Source organism: Coturnix japonica, chromosome 7 (genome assembly GCF_054131305.1).
Source record: "Coturnix japonica strain WE chromosome 7, WE-NBRP24, whole genome shotgun sequence".
Lineage (NCBI taxonomy): Eukaryota > Metazoa > Chordata > Aves > Galliformes > Phasianidae > Coturnix > Coturnix japonica.
In genome coordinates this window covers 7,532,742-7,554,542 of record NC_140669.1, presented here as the reverse complement: position 1 = coordinate 7,554,542, position 21,801 = coordinate 7,532,742, and the positions used below count along the sequence as shown (strand labels likewise).

The window sequence follows — 21,801 nt, the reverse complement described above, 5'->3', positions numbered from 1 at the left end:
ATCAAGATCTTCCTTTTAGAAATTTATTTTGATCTGCTATACATCAAAGCCAGATAAATTATGTAAAATGCTCAGGCATCCTTTGCCTAGACATAATCCTACATCTGTGCACATACATCAGATCATTTAACTAGTTATTACACTATTGCAAAAGCTAACAAAAGGAAGAAAGCCACAATCATTGATGTATGTTACTAAGAGCTCTGTCTACACAACCATTTAATACCACTGTAGCAGCATCAGTTAAGGAAGTTATTAGAACACTCTAGTTCTGTGTATGCAATTTATTTGAAGATAACTCCTACCTTAACATAGCACCTACCTGCAAAGATGGCGCTGCTGTAACAGTACACTCCACATAGGCCTCCAGAAATTTCTTATCAGTTGATCTCAGTTGAGCCACAGAGCTGTAATGTTCATGGATTTGTAGTACCACATTTCAGTTCAGTATTTCCTTCCTTTCAAAATTAGTCCTGGTTGTACCATTTAATCGATGCTGTTTTCTAAGCCAATTACTTGGTGCAGTATGATGGCTGTTAGTATACCAGCCTGAAGTTCTGTTCTGCCACAGCTGCAGAAAGGGCACTGAAATGGCATGCCACCAGCCTAGCTCTGTTTGGCCCTGATCCAGCAAATCACTTAAACACCTGTTCAACTTAAAGCATATGAGTAATCCCATAGAAGACAAGATTATAAATTCTTTGAACAAGTTCCTGCCTAGTCTCGTAAGCTGTGAAAACAGAAGGGAACATCTAAACATCTTGTCTGACCTCTTGTATACAGTACAATTTCCTTCAGTTCTGTCTTGCTCTTACTTTCTTTAGGAGAAAAAAATTCAGTTACAACACTGAAGTTTTTGATTATGGAGAAACTACCACAGTTCTGCTTTTTTTTTTCCATGATTAACAATCCTTGCCAGGAAAAAGATTTACTTTTCTTTTAATCAAGATTTTACAGGCTTCTTTGGATTCACTGAATACAGTTGTCTTTTTCGTAATCAGACTGAAGAGGCATGGATTATCACATTTCTGTTTCATATACACACTTAAAGACTGCAATTAAATCATTCCTTAATTTCTACTTTGATGAACTGAGAAAGTGCTTTCTGAGTTCCTCAGTATACAATAGATTACTTATCTACTAATCATACGCCTGTCTGTTCTGTGATCCTTCTTGTGTTGCTCTGCATCTCTACAAATTTGGTTTCTGGAATAACACTTGATATTTCTGGAGAGGTCATTGGCTCACCTTAAAGGCAGTGGAGATTCCTGCTTACAGTCCTGTTTTTCTTCACCAAGTGTAAGGTGGGACCTTTTGGCTCAGGTTCACACTAACACTTTCCATAGAAGTGACACATCATGCTTCACCTTTCAGCCAATTTCTTCCACTGTAACTGTTTTCCAAGATAAGTGCACTCTTCTTTAAGCATCCCTGCACATGCTCTTTTATACCTCATTGTATGATCTTACCTTCACTGAAATGCAATTTGGTTGTTCCTAACTCTATTGTTTTCAAAGTATCCTATAAGAGTTTTCATTATTCCTTAATCTCTTATTTATATGTTGCATTCATACTCTTATCATTGTCTACAACTTCTGGTTTTTTTCTACACCATGAATTAAGATAAAAAAAGACTAACAACACATTAGAAATGTGTATTCAGTGGATAGCTTGCTATTTGCAACTACATTTTTAAGAACAATGTCATGTTTAGTATACTTAATATGTACCGTATTAATCTTCTGATATTCAAGTTTTGTAATAAAATATTTTGCAAAATCAAATCAAAGTTTACATAAAACCTGTTTCTCTCTACATATGTATAACATCCTAAAGTTCTCATCAATATATATCAGATTACTCTTGACAAGATCTAAGTTTCATTAACCCTTATTGATTTGCTTAAATTATGTTTCTCCTTGCATAATATTAAAATCTCAATATCACGTTAATATCTGCTTGTACACTATCATGCACATACAGCTACAAAATTCAATACAGTAATTATTAATATATTATTATTGTATAGGTTTGTGATAGAAATTTGGAGAACAAGACAGTAGATACACAGTTGTGAAGAAAGAGCCCTGGGACTGACAAGACATAATATTCACCTCAGGAACTTTAACTTCTCAGAGGTGAGAAAAGGTTGGGAAAAAAAGAAGAGAAAGAAGCAGTCTCTAAGGGAGAAAAGAAAGGATTTAAAATGTTATTTTAATGAAGAAGGAAAAACGGTAAGGAGAGGAAAAAATCAGCTATCAAAGATGCTCAGAAAGACCATAGTACAAAGCAGAGTGGGGGTTGTTAGAGATGACAGAAGAATATTCAAGGTAGTTCTAATGCTAAATAGAGGACTCCGGGTTGAAGGATGAGTGACAGAAAGCAGAACACAAGAGCAAAGCACTAACCTTGTGTAAGCACTGCTTCTGTGTAACTAAATACTAATCATTGTTAATCATTGGTATACACAGGAGAAGCAGAAGCCAGGCACATACAGAGTCCAGTCTCATGAAATCTATCCACAGAAGTGACCAAGCCTCCTTTCAGGTACCCTAGCCATAGACAAACAGGAAATGATGCCAAAACTGGCTGGTGCCATTGACAAATACAAGAAAGTATTAGAAGTTGGCACGGTGGGCATATTCAGCTAAGCCTGCTTTCTCTTTTCCCAGAGAAGAGTACTTTAAAAAAAGGAAAAAAAGTAGTCTTTGGAGAAAGACACTTTTAACAAGATCTTTTCTGTTTGCTCCATTCCCCTGTGAGGGTTCAGAGCAATGGAATTTCTGTAGGCCTCTGTTTGAAAATAAGCAGCTAATGAAAAGGTATGTGCATGGCTTACTACCCTAAACTAGTCCTCTTAGAATATCCTGGGATTTGCCAAAGCACTAAATGACGTTGGCATAGAACACTTTAAGGGAAAAGTCACCTTTATTCTTTGCTTTTCAGTATTTAGAAATGTAGCTTCAGTTTCCTTTGTGTTTTTCGTATAAAAGAAATTCATTTTGAATAGAGATGGGTCCATTTCTTTAGTTTTGATCTCAATGGATACCGAAGCTGGACTGCTGCGCCTTCCAACTCTTGCAATTTCTAGGGGAAGAGAGGGCAGCCAGGTTTAGATGAAGAGGACTGAGCAATAGTGAAAAAAGAAATGTTTAACACGGGAGAATCTCAGTTTCTGAGACTAGCAGAGTTAATGTAATGCCTAGCTATTTATATGGGGATTAGATAGATTTAGAACTTTTGCTAACACTCTAGGCTATCTTATTTATTTCTGAGTCAACAAAATTCCATGTTTCAGTGAACCATCTAAACAGCCATTGTAACATGTGAGTCTACCGTGTGCTCCTTGAAGATGAAGCCATTCAGATCCTCAGGTTTAGGCAGAGCATTGCAGACACTTGATGCCAGAGAACATATGCTACTCAGTGGAGAACATGGTCCTTGGAGATCACAGGTAAGCCTCATTTTCCATATATTATCTATGACTTGGGATTTTTTTTGGACATAATGGTTTTTCAAATACATGGTAGAAGCACAAAAAGCCACTGCTGTTCAGGGAAGTTCTACATGTGCTCAGACAGCTTTTCTTCCTCTGCTTTGGATCTATTCCATCCCCAGTGGTAAAGCATAGTATGGAATCCTATGATGATAGGAGCGGTTGATATCTTTGTAAGAACAGAGAGCTGTCTTTATCACATGTATGCCTTTAGTTCAATAAACAGTCTAGGTCTAATTTTCCACTGAACGATCTAAAAACAGCAGAGAACTTTTGCAGCATGGTACTATGTTAATCTTTTTAGCTACAGGTTTGCTTGACTATAGTGAGTTTTTTCCCACTTCTAGCTTTAGGGGTAGGAATTCTATTGTCTGTGATTTAAAGTAGATGATACTTTGTTTATATTCAAAATAACATTCTATTGCATGTCAGTACTTGATGCCTAATTAAACAAACAAAATTTTAATCCAAATTAGAAAGAGAGTAGAGAGAGAGAAAGAGAATAACCAGTAGGACACTGTAGAGATGAGAGTCTTGGCAACAGTATATTAACAGAAACACTTAGGGAACTTGCTAAGGAAGTGTACACGAAATCTGTTGTTATCACAAGTATCTCTATGAAATTCAGATTTTCCCAATGTTTTTTAAAATGAGCAATCTCTTCCTGGCTTTGTCTTTGCAATTGTATAAGTCTGAGCGAGAGCTATTTATCCTGAAATTTATCCTGTATGTCTTGCATCATTACTGCCTATTGACTGCAGTGAAGAAAAAAACATTTTAAGAAAATATGTTTCAATGACAGAGCAAAATAAACAGTGGAACAGATAACTGATAACTCATTAAATATAAAGTCCATGCTTTTATCTGGCTCTTCAAACACATTTTAGACACTTCAACAAGATTAGAAAAACACTTTTATGCCAAAAAAGAAACTCCTTTAATCACTTCTCTTCTAAGTAGATACCTGCATGAAAAGAGGAGAATTAACCTCTCTGCTGCCACTGCTCTCTTGGCTGGGGAAAAAAGAAAAACACCAAAAAAACAACAACAACAAAAAAACCAAAACTGAAAGAAAAAAAGAATTTTAATCCCTTTGGTTCTGTCAGATGGAAACACCCATGTTTTAAAAAGCATTATTAATACAGGAGGATTTTTTCAAACATGTATCTTGCTGGACAATTCTTGGTGAACACTAGATTGTCATTAGTCCATTCTGATGGAACAGTGTCCTAATTTTTGCACCAGAAATAAGGCCAGTCCATCATGTTTGTTATGGTTTAATACTACTTTTGTTTCATTAGCTTAATTTGCCATGCTGCAGTAAAGGGAAAGGAGGGAAAGGGAAACATTCAAAAACCTCTAGCAATTTAGAAAGTAAATGAAGGCAGGAGAGAAGAGATGAACTCCATCAAATGCATGCTTCTCAAGGAACTGGATGTATTGCCTTGAATTGAGTATAAAATAATTAAATTATGTGGTCAAAACAAAAAGTAAATCAATATATATGTAAACATCTAGCATATGGAAATGCATCTTAGAATGCAGTAAGATCACATAGCTTTTGGGTGGTTTTGCTGGGACTTTCTTCAGGATCAGCTGAAAGCCTGAATGTCAAGCAAAGTCTTTTACAGACTGGATATCTCTGCCCATTTCCTGTCTTTTCCTCTGTCCTCAAGACTGGCCAGAGTAAGCCTCTTGCAGATGACAATTTCAGCTGTTGGTACCATCTCCTTTCATTCTTCATCAGGGATTGGCGCTAATGGGGAAGGTGAAAGCACATTCCTGGACCACCTCTCCTGCTACTGCCAGGTGTTCTTAACATTGTCTCAGAACAGAGAGCATCTGTGGTTTTTTGTTTCTTGTTAGTTTGTTTGTTTGTAAGGCCTGCTTGCACAGATGGTATAGGTTAAAAAGAATAACCTCAGTACTACCTATACCAGATCTTCTCTGAAAGGCAAAAGTTCTTTAAAATTTTTGTCATCCTTTTGGAACTACCGTGCATTTCTTGATCCCAAAGTACAGTGAAGTAAGACTACGTTTTAGTCTGTTCAGACCCATCAGCAGTGCCTTCACATCACAGCAGGTATCCTTCTCATTTTTTGGTTTCTCCAGACAGTAGGAAAACTGGATACTTCCCTGTCTTATGATAGGCATTCTTTTGATGCATGCCTATAGGAACCTTAAACTTGGGGTCCTACTACTATTGTGTCCAACAAGCCGAGACAGTGCAGTTAAGGAAGATGTTATTGTGAAAATGACAGAATATGTGCTCAAGGGCAGTGAATAAGTTCCCTTTCAATAAAAGCGCACATTATGTCCAGGAACAGTCAAAAGGGTTAAAATACAATCTTTCCAGATAAGTTTCTAGCCATATCAGGCTCAAAAAGTCAAAAGATTTGAAAGCTATTAGTACTTCTGTAGATCATCCTCTTCCAGACACTTTTTTTCTTTTTTCCCCTTTAACTGACAGGTTGCAGTTAAAAATTAAAGTAAAAAGAAGCCCTCTTTTTGCTACATACTTTTAATGGAACTGAAGCCAAAATAAGTCAGACTAAATTATGGGAGTAAATGACCTCCCGGGAAGTATAATACCAAATTCCAAAGAACTGTAAAGAGTTTCCTTTGATCTTTTTAGCTTCACAGCCTGAAATTCAAAATCTGTATTTAATTTTAGATTGCATATGCCAGCTTTTAAGTTTCCTTTCTAACATGATATATCATTTTAAATGATAGGACACCTTTAACTTGTATTTCTTGAAAATGCTGACTGTCCTTTCTTTATTCTTTTACACTATAAAAACAGATATAAATATTACTAATTGCAAAAATAATTTGGGGTTGGGTGCTGTAATGGATAAACCATTGACCTTCACTTAAGAGACTGTGCCTTCAAGCTCAACCTGAGTTTCTAAGTGAAATGACTTTGATCTGAGACACAAGTAACTTCAGTTCAGTGCCCTAGAGGATATAGATCTAGAAAAAAAAGACAAGCTGTGCACTTCACTGTATATTTCTGTTACAATTTAAGAGGTAGACAAAGGATGCTATTTTTCAAATGTGGCATAAAGGGCCTATTTCTTTCTGTGGCCACAGAGTCACACTGCAAGGACTGTGTTCGTAAACCAGAAATCTCAAAGGCACAACAAGCTGCATTAGCTCTTGGCTGGAAAATTCTCTGACCTATGCACTTCAACGCAGACTTTAGATATGGGAAGCTGCAATAATGTCCCTCTTGAGTCCAGAAGAGAGCCACAGAGGTCTTTATGCCATATACAGCATGAAAGAAGGCACCTTTCTTGAGGAAAAGTAGATGGCAGCAGGTTGGTTGGATGCATAACATGCAAGAAAGGCTGCTAACCTGTGAACTTGTACTGGAAAAGCCCGAGGAAAAGTGCTTAGACACTATGTTTTGTTCTGTGTCTGTCTGATGACTGGACAAACAAGGGCATAAATATAGCTCAGAAATTTACAGTAGAATAAAGTTACGGCTTATATCCTGGGGGAATAATTTATAATGCATAATTTATTCACTGAATTTGGTTTCTTCTTCTATTAATAAAATATCTACACACTGGTCCTGATTTCCTCACAGTTGTTTTTTTTTTTCCTAGTCAATCAGTGTTATTTTTTAAACTAAGGGAATGATTGATAGAAGTTCTCTTGGATTATTTGGAGCTTTACTGTGGTTATTTAAGCTATAATGAGATAGCTCCAAATGATTCAATACATTTCACAAGTTTGTTTCTTTTTTCAGAAAATGAAAACCAATCAGCCAACCAACTCATTTCTTTACCACAGCATTACATGTATGGAAATACCTGGAGTGAATGTAGAACGTACCATTTTCTTTGCTGTGAACCACAGTAAGGGGCTCCAAATTTTCTACAATTCTGAAAAAGAGGAGAATTTTTGATAGTGTAAAAAGAACAGCCCTTGAAGCAAGAGGTACAATTATCTGGGGTTAGTTTCAAATATAGATTCAAATCCAGCCCTTACACCTTATCCCAGCACACCCCAGACAGCAGTTATTGTTACCTCTCGTCTCCAAGTGAATTGCTGGCACCTAGTCATTCTGTTGGTTTCTGTAAAACAAAAGAAACCAACTGTATATAAAGTAATTTTAAAAGAGATGAAAATAGAAACACTGGAAGAGAACAACGTAAAACAGGGTTGGGCATAAGCTTTTTCACTCACTGACAGGATAAAATAGATTGATGTGCTTTGAGGCTGTGGGTGCTATTTCATAAGCTTTTCTATCCAAAGTCCATGTGGAGGCAATTAAAATATTTACAAATAATCTTCCTCTCCCTGTCCAATCAAGAAGTTTATCACTGCTTATTTAACAGTGATCTGGTCTTCCACTCTTCTAAAGAGACAAACCAGAACAAACACAATCTGGAGAACCTTGAAATTCCTTCGGTTCCATACTGGCCATCAAAATTCTAAACTATCTCAAAATTGGGGATATCCAGGTCTCATTTATACCCTTCCTTAATGCTGTAATGGATGTTATAATTCGTTGATTCAGGCTTTCCTATTTCTAATATCACAATACCAGCCAGCAATTACATAAAAGTTAATGTTTATCCAAGCAGAAGTCAATTTATTTGTCATTATTATAATTTTAAATAAATTTCTACAAAGACAAACAACAAAAAACAACCTCGTATTTCTATTAAAAAATAAGATACAGAAACTCTGGATTTGGGGATTGGTAAATGGTTATTTTATAATGAAAGATGCATACTTTTATCTATTAATTTTGCACATGACATTTCATTCCCATGTACAAAGGGTACAAATTCATTACAAATGCAGAAGCACATCTGTCCAACATTGCTGTGAGTAAGCATTTTCTTTAGCTTGATTGGTAGTTTTATGACCAACTGAGAGAAGAAAATTGAGCTGAAAATCAGATAAGACTCCCCATGAAAGTGCTGGTCGTCATTTAAACTTAAGCAGACAAAGCATTCCAGAACACATTGTTTTTTACTGTGAAAGTGTAGGAGATAGAGAGAAGCACATTTAAATTGTCTGAAGAAGCTCCCTGCTGACAGAAAGGTAAAGAGATGTTACATATATTTAAGTATGTGTACATTAGCAGGCCAACATATTATCATCCCACACTTCCCTACCACATCTATAGTGGTCTTGCATCTGGCACTCAGGTGATATCATACCAGGGCCGCACAGCCTTCTCCCAGACACAGGGTGTCAGGGCTGACAGGCTTCTATAATGATTTTCTTACTTCAAATCCATGCTCTTAAAAAACCAGTTCTTGTGCTTTTAACAACTGTATGAAAATAATTTCAATAATTTTATGTCCTGCTGGTGAATCTAGGTGCTATGCAAAATATTTCCTTTATAATTTTTACTCCTAATTTATGTTATTTATTTATTTAATTTTAACTGTTACAAAAGGTTTTTAGCAAATTGGAGGATGAATACAGCACTAAAAAATCTTAGGATTTTACTGGCAGCCAAGGAGTCTTCTGCTTTGTAACACAGAGGCATCAAACACTTTGGAACTGTAAAGAAACATGAAAGCATATTAACCACCATTTTCACCCTCAACTATATCTCTCACATTCCTCAATTATTTTAAATTAAAGATTGGTAAATTCCTTTACTGTGAAGCATGTAAAATTTTACAGTTACATAATCTGATGCAGTGTCAGTCCATGACACTTTCATTATTCTGTTTCTGACCTTGTTCTTGGTTTCATGTGTGTAAATTAAGGGAAAGAACTGCCTCTCCTCTTGCAGTCGTAGAGTTCTTTTGATCCTCCTCGGGATGGGAGACCACATGTTTGTACACACACCAGCATGACAGGGTTCCAAGCTCCACCACAACAACTTTTAGGTACTGTGATAATGCAAATAATAAAAAGAACACAGTTGATTTATGTCCTTGCACGTATGAGTGTCTAATTAGCATTCAGGAGACACTACTTTCAATTGGGTACATGGATATATACAATACACTACATATGTGGTTCATACTGACAAATGTAATAGAAGTAATAGACTTGTTTACTTGTTTGCATTTAATTTAAAAGAAAAAGGCTTCTGATCATCCATCTTTACAATTGCATCAAGTCATTGTCCCAGAAAACCCCTACATATATGTTTATTGAAATACATTCAAAGATTGGGTGTGATAAGTTGGACAGCCATTTTTTCCTTGTGGATCTAATGTATCTCCCATTAACATTAAATTATGTTATATGTGCATGTTAAAGGAAGAGTATTAGTGATTAATAACAACCTACATTTTACAGTGTGCTGAACCTGGTGTAGGTCCACAAAGCTGTACAGTTTAGCTAAACTACACCTCAAATGTACATGTGTTTTAGAGCTTTAAACAAACCCAGTGGATTCAGTGATCATTTCAAGGTCATTCCACCGCTAACTTCTGACATACAACAATGAAGCTGAGTATGCTTAAAAGTAGGAAACCATATTAATTTCAAAGCTTACAAACAGTGATGGCTGGTCTGTCCACAATTCCTACATTCGACCATTTTATACTCTAAGAAGAACTGAGGCTATTTTTTCCCTAGTTAATGATATTAACTAGTCATTTGTTCCTGAAAAAAAAGAAGGAAAAAGATGTGTGTTAGGCCTATAGTAACTTCAATTAGTTGTTAGCAGAAGATTTTATCCTGGTAGCAAAACCAGGGGAAAAAAAATCTTTTAAATTAATTTCAAGATGCCTACATTTAGAGAATGGCATTGCTTTAACAGGGCTATGCAAATGAGTCCAATTTAGCATCTTGTATTCAGCTGGAAACCATTGCTAAATGATCGGGATAGCCAGTCACAGATATTAAAATGAATTATATCTAATCTGAATTTTAGTCACGCTACATTAACTAATAGAAAGTTATTAACATTTCAAGAGAAAAAAAGCTTTTGCCTGCAAAATTAACAGTGGCTGAGATGTGACCTGTGAGCCATGCAGCCTGATCACTGTAATGACAGTGTAATGGCATATTTACATTAAAATCTCTGCAGCTAATATGTGATTCAGAATTGGACGTTAAGTCGAGGATTATTTAGTCTGGCCTGTTGGCCTTTCTCTAAGTAGTTTTTTTTTACTTCAATACAAATCTGAAACTTTTCATTTCATGACTATTTATGTGACTAGTTTCTATGGCTATGTCTCTCCATCTTTACATCAGCTACTTTATATGGTCAGCTTACTCTTTCATTTTTCCCTTCCTTTTTCTAACATATTTATCATTTTTTGTGGGCATGTAAAACTTCAAGAAACCCACATTAGTTACAAGCCAGCGGGGAAAAGGGAAATATTTTGCGACTTCATTTTTACTGCTAATTTGCTTCAAAAGGCCGTATATTTTCATGTTTTCCTTCCTACACTTTTTAAATACACCCTGGAAAAAAAAATGGATAATTCAAAGACATCTTTATCTGGATAGAATAAAATGTGCAATTATGCAGTCATTCTTAGCAGTCAATGACAACCTGATACAACTTATCCTGCCTACCAGTTCATTTGTACCAAAGCAAAGGCTTTAAAGTTATGGACATGATAACGTGGCAGTTGTATAATCTATAGCATTTGTCAAATTTGTGAAATATTTGCATATATGAATTTGTTTGGTTCTTTATCTAACAAATACAGCATCATCTTCAATCTAAAATAAAGCAGAAAAATGCAACAAAATTATTAAAAAACAAAACGGATAAAAACATAACTTTGATTTAGTAATAAGACCACTATTCACAACAAGTCCAAATTAAAGATGAGCTTGATTGGGTTTGTGGTTATTTGTACAAAACAGGACACTTTTATAAAGGCGCAGATTCAAGCGGATCTTCAATGCTGAGAAAAAAAGGTAGATACATTTTTATTAAGGCAAGTTTGTGGGGCTTTTTTTGTAATGGTAGTATTTCTTTTTGCATTACGTGTGTGTTTCCTTACCATTTCCTATGCTAAAATGCTAGAGCTAGAAGTGGTAATCAATGACTAAAGTAATATCATACAAATTACAGACCCATGTATATATTTCCATGCACCAGGCAAACATAAATTATTTTTACAAAATAAGCAATAGAATTGTCCCATACAGTACAGCCATTATTCTCACAGATTTTTCTGCTGCTATTCTTTCAACTCTAAATGACCAAGAAAAGACTTGTGTGACTCCACTTTTACACTGATTTGTTTTATCTTTACAATGAATCTGTGTTGTGATTCTGCTTCAGCCTAGACATAACATATATACTATCATGATAGGTGTTTGTATTTTTAACATAATCATTTATATCAGACATTATCTAAATGCTATCTCACCTCTATTTCCCAATTAGATAAAGAGAATTAATATGGGGACATCTGTTTGACTGACAAGTATCTCTGCAGGTAGAGCTCTGTGCACAGATTTGTAATAAACAAAGGTATAAATGCACAGCTTCACCATATTCCTGAAATATTTATTGTGACTCAGTCATACAGTAAATGCTGATTGAAGAAATAATCAGAAATTTGATCTGATATAACACGGTAATTAGCTGAACTTCATTTGATATTTTTGAATTCATCGCTGATTTTCCATTCAGAATGTAAAGATATCACTGAGCAACTGCTATGGATATTCTTCTTCATGGTCCCAGCTGGACCACAGCTGCCTTACCCCTCATGGTCGGTCGATTCTGGTAACAGTAGGACCAAAATTTCCTCCCTGATATTATGGGGCTACCACTGAGACTTTTCAAGTAAATGTTTCCTCTTATTATTCTTTTGACTTAATCAGGTACGTGGTAAAGCTTTAACTATGCTGCAGATCAGACAGGACAGATACCACTACTGAAAATTAAACCAGCTCTCAGAAGATAAAGCCAGAGAATTTACTTCAGCCATAGTTGTAGGATTAAGTTGTTCTTTTTGTTCAGAATGATGTATAAACACTTGCACCATCACCACTACCACACACTAGGGACCTGCAATACTCTCTTAGGATTGCATTTGACTCTTAAAAGTCATGTTTTCCCATTTTAGTCAGAGATTTATTTTTTTCCCCTAGATTGCCTGTAATAATTTCTGTCATTAATATCACTAATTTGAACATTTGCTACACAAATGCCAGAATCATTTTTTATACTTTTATTTCTATAACTGCCTCAGTGGTATTGTTGTATTTAAATTCAAAAGCCAGTTTAATTAACTGGAAACATAAGGCATGTAAAAATAAAATGGCATAATCTTTGATGTCCCAATTGACTAGCAGTATCTGTGGATAGTAGAAGAGATTAGGAAGATAAGAGGGAGAGGTATCTAAACAGGAGTGAGCTGAGACTCAAAGATAGATCGGATTGTTTGCCTGTGCTAACAATTTTCAAAGCTTTGAAGGCAAAAAATGGTGTCTTTCTAACATCAGGTCTCATTATAAAATGGAATAATTTTGTAAGCTGATCTTACTTTTGAGAGAGGAGACTAGAAGGATAAAGCCTGTAATATTTCTAATGTTAGGTGGTTCTCAGAGAATCTCTCCAGAATGCTGTCTTCTAAACCCGACAAAGCAGGTTTCTGGGAATTCAGCAGAAAGAGTACATCTCTCTTGGTCAGCATCAACTCCATCCTCAGAACCACCTTGTGAAAGCAGAGGTTTTCAGGGTGAAAACATTCCTTTTATCACAGAGACAGGTTTGGTGGATAGTCCACTTCTTTAAGAAAAAGGCTAGAAGCTTGTACTTCATTAACAAAAACTTCTCAGAAGTCAAGTGATAATCTACCAGTTACTGCTGGTTCCCTATGAACATCACTGTCAATGAACAAACTACCATCAAAAGAGTTTTTTTTTTTCTGGATGTTTTTCTTCATATTAGACAAGTTTGTGTACTTAATTGTTTTCCTTCTGATGTTTTGTTGCTTACATACCAAAAACAGGGCAGCAGACAATATTGTTCTTTGCCTTTGTTGTGAGTACAGACAGATGTGAAATTAGATCAGCTTTTGAGGTGTGGGTTTTGCTATTTGAATGTGACTATCTGCAACCTTTGGCAACAAAATAGTGAAGGGTGCTTACAAACATAACAGAGATATACTCACTTCTGAGAAGTTCACAGACCTCATCTATCTCCCTACTGCCAGAAGTACCTGGAAAAGGAGACTATCAATAAATATCTATAGAATGATAATCTGATGTGGTACAGGTAAACCCAGGTTTTTCAAACTTATCTGCAAAGAGATGCCATCTGAAGATATCAAAAGCTCTAATTTTCAACAAATAAACTGAATTTTAATAGACCCCTTTAGAAAACACTGTTGCATTTTACAGGATTCATTCAAGAATGATTTTTTTTTCTCTTTAACTCCCTTCCTCCATTATTGGTCTCTAAGACTTGCTATAATTTTCTTTGATATCATTTACTGATTATGAGGTCTATCTACCATTTTGGACAGCCTCCATTCTTTATCTGCACATCTATCTCTAAGCCATCTCCATGACTTTTTTGACATTATGTGGTATACATGTAAAAGAATCATTCTGAAAACCCAAACAACCAACCTAAGCCTGTGAAGCAATTGAACAACTCACCATCCAGACCTTTACTAAGCCTAATTCACATTTTGAAGCTTACAAAATCTGCAATACTCTAAAATAAAAGATAAATACGAAGAAACCTTAGAATGCAAGTAATGATCAACTCTAAGCAATACACATACAACTCTTTTTAGCCATGAGTGATCTACACTGTTATCAATGTTTGCTTTTATTTTTTCCTTTCAGTTAGTTTCTCGGCTGCTTTGTCTACTAATTAAGACTAAAATTTCTTTCAGACATGCTTTATTACAGATTCTATTATCATTGGTCCTTTTCCTGATTGCTGGTTCATGTCATACCAGTCATATGTGAAAAACTGGCCACAGATATTTTCCGTATCTTACATGAATCTTGCAATTTAGTTTCCTCCTTGTTATTTCTTAATTCTGTTTTGACACTCAAGGACTAGGCAAAGATATCATCATTATTAAGGCTACTAAACAAGGAGAATTTCTCCTAAGTCATGCATCTGAGCAGATGGAATTTTAATGAACATGTGGAAAAATAATTAATAATCTACACATTAAGATATGCCTTATGACAATTGTGGAATAGACTTAACAGAAAAGAGAAGGACACCAGTTAAATAACTTGAAATAATGTGTCAGCAACTATTCACTTAACAAATAGCATCCTATATCCTTCTCAGCTTTCTGTGCCACCACTGTAGCCACATGAAACAGCTTCTGCCCTCAAGAAATTATACATTCCACAGAACATATGAGGATTCAAATAAGAGAAGAGAAAGATGAAAATCACCTGGAAAACATGCTGTTATATGCACAGTGTCTTCATCCCAAGATCATTGCTGGCATCTTTTCTTTCAAGTCAGATGAGGAAAAAAGAGGTCAGTCGGGAAACATGCAAGCACTGTAAGGAAAAACACCTTTTGTTCCTGGGCCTCAACTAGAAACTCTCTCTTATAGCCAAGAACTTGACCTGATACAGCTGTAGGAGAGAAGGAAGATGTATGAGCCATCAAGCTGTGTAACTTCCATCTGACAGACTCTTCTGCTTTGGAAAGTCTACAGCAACCACCAATAGGAACCAGACCAAACATCCACATGCTTTTAAACAAACTGAAGAATCATAAGCAAAAGCCCAAAAGACAAATTAAAGTATAAGCCAAAAGCTGTGAAAGATAATATTCAGTGAAAAAGAATTTTTAGTCATTAAATAGTCCCCTATCATATTACTGAGAAAATAGTTGCATCCAGAAGTCTGAGTTCAGAAAATAAGTGTATATAGAGACATATAGCTTGTAAAAATAAAGAACATCAACGTGTTGCTCCCTGCAATGCTAACTCTAGAATCCTTTTTAATAAAGCAAATTTTTGAGGATGATTCCTGACAACAGACTCTGATTTCCCTTCCAGGTCATGCTTCATTTCCCCTCTGTCTATACACAACAATTATAAGTACTGGTTATATCAAGATCTTGGCTGGAAATATAACCCTTCTGAATAGGCACATGGAAGTGACTAAACTTAACTAAGGGCATTTATACTTGAATATTAAATACAGCAAGTGTACCACTACCACTTATGTAACTTAGAGGTTCTGGTGGTCATTTGGCATAATCATAATACATTTGATTTACTTATAACATGTCAGACTTCAGAAGCACAAGAACAGATAGAATACAATTAAATTAATTCTGACTAATAACTTATTGGTCTCGCAAAGTATAGTTTAAATGTGCATTTCTAATATTAATCAGCTAAGTATCTCATACTGTATTTAATTTTTCGGGTATTAAAGTTAGATCATTCATACTATAGACAATGATGGAAAATGCAAACTTTTGAATTTAAATTTTCTTTAAAAATTCAGTTTGACTTTGACCTTTACAAGGACACTTCATGTAAAACTAACTCACATTTCAGTCCTAAAATGTTAATGCACCACAAGGTTAATTGCTCTTATTAATCCATTAAAAAAGAACTGTATGCCCTTTCTTATACTAACCATTATTTACTTTTTACATTCTTCCATCCAAAGTCCAAAAGCTCCTATCTTTGTTACAAAAAGTAACAAAATGTTAGTTAGCAAGATCTTACAAAAATTAACTGGATTCCATTTGCAGACCTCCACAAGTTCTAAAAGTCTTGGCATAAGAAAACATGCAGCAAACAGGGTGGTCAGCAGTTTGTTGTGATCACTTTCAGGAGCAGTTCAAGGAACTTCTTTAGTTAAAAAAATATTTCTTTTTTTCCCCTTGTCTGTGATTTGAGAACAAGAGAGGAAATTTTATGTGCATATATAGCAATGGTAAGCAGCTGTAAAAACCTCCCACCCTAAAGATTGATGAATATATGTTTCATTAACACGAGCACATCTGAAAGGCATTTGACACTTTGGAAGACCAACTATGGTTTCTTTAAAATGCCTCAGCTGAAATTCCTCAGAATATGGTCTTTAATGGCCATTCAAGGAACCTTAATTGCCTTCTCCATTTGAAAATATATAAAAGCCTTCCTTTTGAATATATCTGACTGTAGCCTAGTTTACTTTGCTGGATTGTTTGGAAATACTCTTACATAAACAGATGTGTGACCTGCATCAGCAATATTTAGCCTTTCTAAAATCTTTTTAAATTCCTCTATCTTTTCTATACTGTTTTATTGCTTGTTTGTTTTTGCTGTTTTTTGTTGTTGTTGTTTGTTTGTTTGTTTTAATTCACAAAATTGGTCAGGGAGAACAGTCATTGTTTGTGACTTTAAAGAATCATCCCACCACATAAGTACCAAATAATTAATAACCATAGAGCAAATAATTTGTGACCATCTCATGCCATTATCAGTGAACAACTCTGAAGAATGGTCACATGTGCAAGGTTCAACATCTTTATGCAGGTATAATGCGAAGAAATCCAAAAGCTGAACTAAGTAGATAGCTGTTTCCTGCAAATAACGTTTTCTAAGTACTTCTAGCTTTAACACAACCCTGGATGGAGGCCATCCACCCAATGCTTGTAAAGAAATAGCTCTCCTCCAACAGGGTGCCTATCAGTAGTACAGGTGGAGGACCCTACAGGATGCTTGTCTCACACCCCTGGAGAAAAGATTGGCCTCCACTAATACATGTGGTAGCACTGAGGGCAGGCAGGAAGGTTTCCATGCAGACTCAGGTAAGCTCAAAGGCTTTTGTCCATTCAGAATGAAAAGTACATTGTACTTGACAATAAACCTGCCATTTGAAACCTCAGGGGTTTTAATCTTATAAATAATAGAGTTCAGAGAAGAAGGGTTTGCCAGTCTGCATAGCTCTGCCTGGAATTCAGATTTATGTAATGCACTTATAAGAACACAGTGCTGAAATGCATGCAAGTGTTAGGACATTTGAGATTCAGGGACTATATTGCACAAAAAATATGCAACAGAACACTAATATTTCTCTCTGCTATGCTATTTTCCTCTGCTGCCAGGAGAACATCTATCATTCAATGGCACATCAGAGCTATCCAGTTGACTGCATGCTGTGACATAGCTTTTTACTTTCTACTGAAGATACTGTAAGTAGGCATGATGTCCACATCTGAGAAGACTGTTTGAAATCTGTAAAATGAGCCTTATAAATTACTAATGTGACTGAACATGTACAATAAAACATTTTCATTTATTAGGACTGATAACAACTCTGTATATGCCAGCCTGCATAGAATCATTGAGTCATAATATGGCTTAGGTTGATAGGGACCTTAAACATCATCTAGTTCCACCGAAGTAAGGCTGATTGCCACTCATCACATCAGGCTGCCCAGGGTCCCATCCAACTGGCTTTGAGCATCTCCAGGGGTGGAGCATCCGCAGCTTCTCTGGGAAGCCTGTGTCATTGCCTCACTGCCCTCAGAGTAAAGAATTTTCCCCTAAGAGCTAACCTGAATTTCCCTTCCTTTAATTTAAAGCCGTTACCTCTTGTCTGACCAATATCAGACCATGTAAAAATTCATTCTCCCTCCTGTTTATAAGCTCCCCTCAAGTACTGGAAGGCAGCAATGGGGTCTCCCCAGAGCATTCTCTCATCCAAGCTAAACAAACCCAACTCCCCCAGCCATTCTTCATAACAGAGGTGCTTTAGCCCTCTGATCATTCTTGTGGCCCTCCTCTGGACCTTCATATCCCTCAGTTTGACCAGCAGTGCTGATTTCCTGCCTCCTCTACTTGATTTCTCATGCTGGAGGATGGAGAACTCTTCTATTCTCAGAAAGGATCTTTTATATTTGAGAATATTAAAAAAGCAGAGTTACTGTTTTTTTTTGTGTTTAGCGGAGCCCTGAAATGATTAATTTATGAAGTATATAGAAATATTACTTATTTAGACCTATAAAACAAAAGACACAGATTTTGCTCCTCTGTTTCTCCAGACAGATTGCTCCTCTCTGGGCATGAGCAGAAAAGTTGCAGCAGTTCTACTACAAAACAAAACCATACCGCAGATACATTCAGGCATCAGAAAATAAATAAATAAATGAATAAAATCCTACCATTTTATAATGCAAAAGAAATGATTTGAAAAAGAAATGATTTGAAAAAGTAGCAAGGTGAAAAAAAAAAAAAAGTATCAAATGCATTGTGGGGTATCTTTGTCTGGCAAGTGCATTCAGGAAATTGGGAGCATTTCTTTGCACTTTCCACTTATAATGTCCAGAATATTAAAATAGCAAGCGTGAAGCTGTCAGCAGATGCAGTTTCACTGTGGGGATGTTATCACATGCAGCTTTGCTGCGTTATTCATTGCTTGCAGCTCTTCCAATCAGATAACCTTAGCAAACATGGTGCTATCAATTGCCAGATGTGGTACATGCTATGCAGCATCTAGTTTTTGATGGACTAAAATGGATCCGTGAATTCTTCTCTTTATCAACCATCAGTCACACTATGAGATTCACAAGGAGTATCTGGAAGTGTGCTGTCAAGTGCCAATTAGTGATGTTGCTGACCCACAAGATAAAGAAGATCGTAGAAGAAGCAGCCCAGTATAATTCTACACTCCAGTGTCCTTAAAGCAGACTATCGTTTGTGAATGTACTCCTGCAGATGAAAGGGAAATAGGAGGTCAGTAGTTCCTGTCTTCAACAATCTTCTACAATCCTATAATGAATTGTAAATAGAATCACTATCAACTTGCTCTTCCTGTGCTGGAAATCAGTGGGAATAGTTCAGGAAAGCCAAACACTGATAATATTTCTCACAAGCTGAAGGCTACTGTCTTTCCTCTGTGCCCCACATACTGTGTGGGTCCATCTGGCAGGAGGTCACCCTTGGTTCCTGCAGTGCTCTTTTTGGCTTGGTGTGTCCTTCTACTTCCCCATCACCATGGGGTATAGCCAGTCCACACAGCTACTGTGCTAGGAACCTGATCACTTCATCATTTGAAGACAATTTGAAGATTCATGAATCAGTGGAAATGTCTGCCTTCTTCTCAGAACAGTTTTCAGCACAATTTGGCAAAATGGTATTATTATCATTTAATATGAATTTATCACAAGGTATCCCTAATTTCAGAATTTTAAATGATTTTTATAAAATCAGAAGCAAAATTTCATGCCCAGATCCTTACCAGCTTGAACTGCAAAATAAAAACCTCTTCTTAAAAATGCAACGTCACTACCGTGTGCAGAGAATATCTGACAATTTTGGATTTTAAGGGACCAGCCTATGTGCAGTCCTTTCCACCTAAGGGTTATTGTATGCAGTAGTCACTGTAGATGCAATGCATTATTAATTAGCATATATAAAGCTTATTTATATTAAAGAAGCATGCTTAGTGAAGGAGACATAATTCCTGTTATTACAATCCCAAATAGCAGAAAACAAACATTGTATATAAAACTAATAAAAATACAGGATAATGCAGAAGCAAATTTGGAGTACATTTGTGCTCTACACTCACTATTTTATACAGGACTGCTATCTGTCATGGTAGATTGTGTGTGCAAGAAGTATTTTTCTGAGGATGGCCCTATACTCAAATAGTAATGTTCCAAAAGAGTAGTACTGGAGAGATGTGCTGTATGATCTGTGACACTTATGCTACACAGCTATTGTATATGCAATAGATTTATGACTTCCTTAAAGTATACATGCATGGAGGAGGTAAAAATTACTTCAGAGGTTCCCAGGCAAATAAAATAGGGTGCAATACTTTCCTCCACACCACAAAGCCACTAAACAGTTTGCTACCAAACCAGTCACATTTCGGAGTCTACTGAAGTTGTGACACCTCCCCACTACTACAGCAGTTCAAACACCATTGAAAGCACATGTCAAACAAACATTAAACAAAGTCAACCAGATTCTGAGCTTATTCATGTATTGGGTTTTATGGCAACATAATAGAAGCCTGTCAATAAAGCAAGGAAGACTGGATGAAACGGTAGAACTATCTCCCTGTGTCACAATTTAGCATGCTAGCAAAACTATTCTCTGGGACATGCCAGGCAATAAGAGGACAAGTCACAACAACAAAGGCATTCCTAACCAGTGTGAACATTTGTCAAGGTATGGAAACAATTTACAATGTTTTCAGAATCGTGGTTCAGGTCAGTTCATTTTTATACTCTCCCATATGGTTCTGCTCCTTCTATTTCCAGAGTGAACCCTATTTACCTGGACGGTTGCTGTAGAAAATATATTGTTTGCAGAGAAAGTGAGAGTCATCAATAAAGAAAACTTCTCAAGATAGGTATATTGAGTATGTGCATTGGTTTGATCTGACAAGAGAAGAAAATGGCAAACAACTTGTTTTCTGCTTGAGAGGTATCTGAGAGCAGAGCACCGGTCAGACTGTATTGTGCCTTCCGGAGGCTCAGCAATAAAGGGACAGTTTGGGCAGGGAGAGCAAACAAAAGTGGCTTTCAGTTACATTTTCCCCTTTAAGATACTGAGCCAACCAGCATACTAAATAGCATTTGTGCCACATTTTCACTTCTCCACAGCTCTGCAAACAGATACCAGTTCAACTCTCCTGTGCATAATCAAGAGCACAGACCACTCCCTGTGGTCATGGCTCTGCTGTCCCTGAAGATGGAAACACAAAGGTCACATGCCATTCTCTATGCCAATGTCTTCACGTCACACCGCTTCTTAAGAGTCTGGCCTTCCCTCACCATAAAAACAAACCAAAAAAACCAAAACCATAAAACAAAACAAAACACTAAGAAATGTTCCTCCAGTTCCTAAGAGTAACACAGAAATTGCACATTAAAAATGCCTAAAAATAAGTCTATGATTGCTCTAGCTTTATACTAGAATAATATAGAGCATTGAAAAGGCTTAAAAAAGGGGATTATTTTTTTTTCTTTTTACCTATGAATGAATCACGCAGTCTGTTGTCCATACTGAGATGACATAGTAAGCTTTACCTTCAACCGTTCAGAAGCATCTAATGGGAGTGCAAAAACAAAGTTTATGATGTCAGAGCGCATTTATACTGGCTCACATGAAACTGAAACAATAACCAAAGCACTAGCCTGTGGCCTAGGAAAAAAAAGCAGGACTTTGGGGGTTAGTAGAGATTTCATTGATGGCAACTGCAATGAGTTCATCTTAAACAGGGGATTGCGGTATTTACCTGAAGCTGGAAAGGAGCAGTAGTTTAGTACCTCTTTCAGAAAAGGCAAAGTTCAAGGCAAAGCCAGAATGTCTTCCCCATGAATCTGCACAGAAAAATACTTTTGCATTCATGTGACATTGAGAAACAAATGACAGAGAATTTTCCATTGATAATTT

General features: G+C 36.3%; 2 long non-coding RNA genes across 3 annotated transcripts in view; one reads left to right on the top strand and one right to left on the bottom strand.

The window, feature by feature from the left end:
* The window catches only part of LOC107317017 (uncharacterized), a 32,010-nt gene extending 16,062 nt beyond the window's left edge, over positions 1–15,948 (bottom strand). Inside the window, exons 1-5 of one of the 2 annotated variants that reach the window (XR_014948195.1) lie at positions 14,828–15,948; positions 13,573–13,620; positions 9,207–9,363; positions 7,532–7,578; positions 7,337–7,386 (exon numbers count right to left, since the gene is read on the bottom strand). This is a non-coding gene — a long non-coding RNA (uncharacterized LOC107317017). The remainder of the gene's footprint in view (positions 1–7,336; positions 7,387–7,531; positions 7,579–9,206; positions 9,364–13,572; positions 13,621–14,827) is intronic. The other variant, XR_014948194.1, reaches the window with a different exon arrangement.
* Positions 3,299–17,702, top strand: LOC116652598 (uncharacterized). The gene is made up of 2 exons (XR_014948196.1): positions 3,299–3,454; positions 17,496–17,702. It is a non-coding gene; the product is annotated as an uncharacterized LOC116652598 (long non-coding RNA).
* Positions 17,703–21,801: the final 4,099 nt, after the last annotated feature.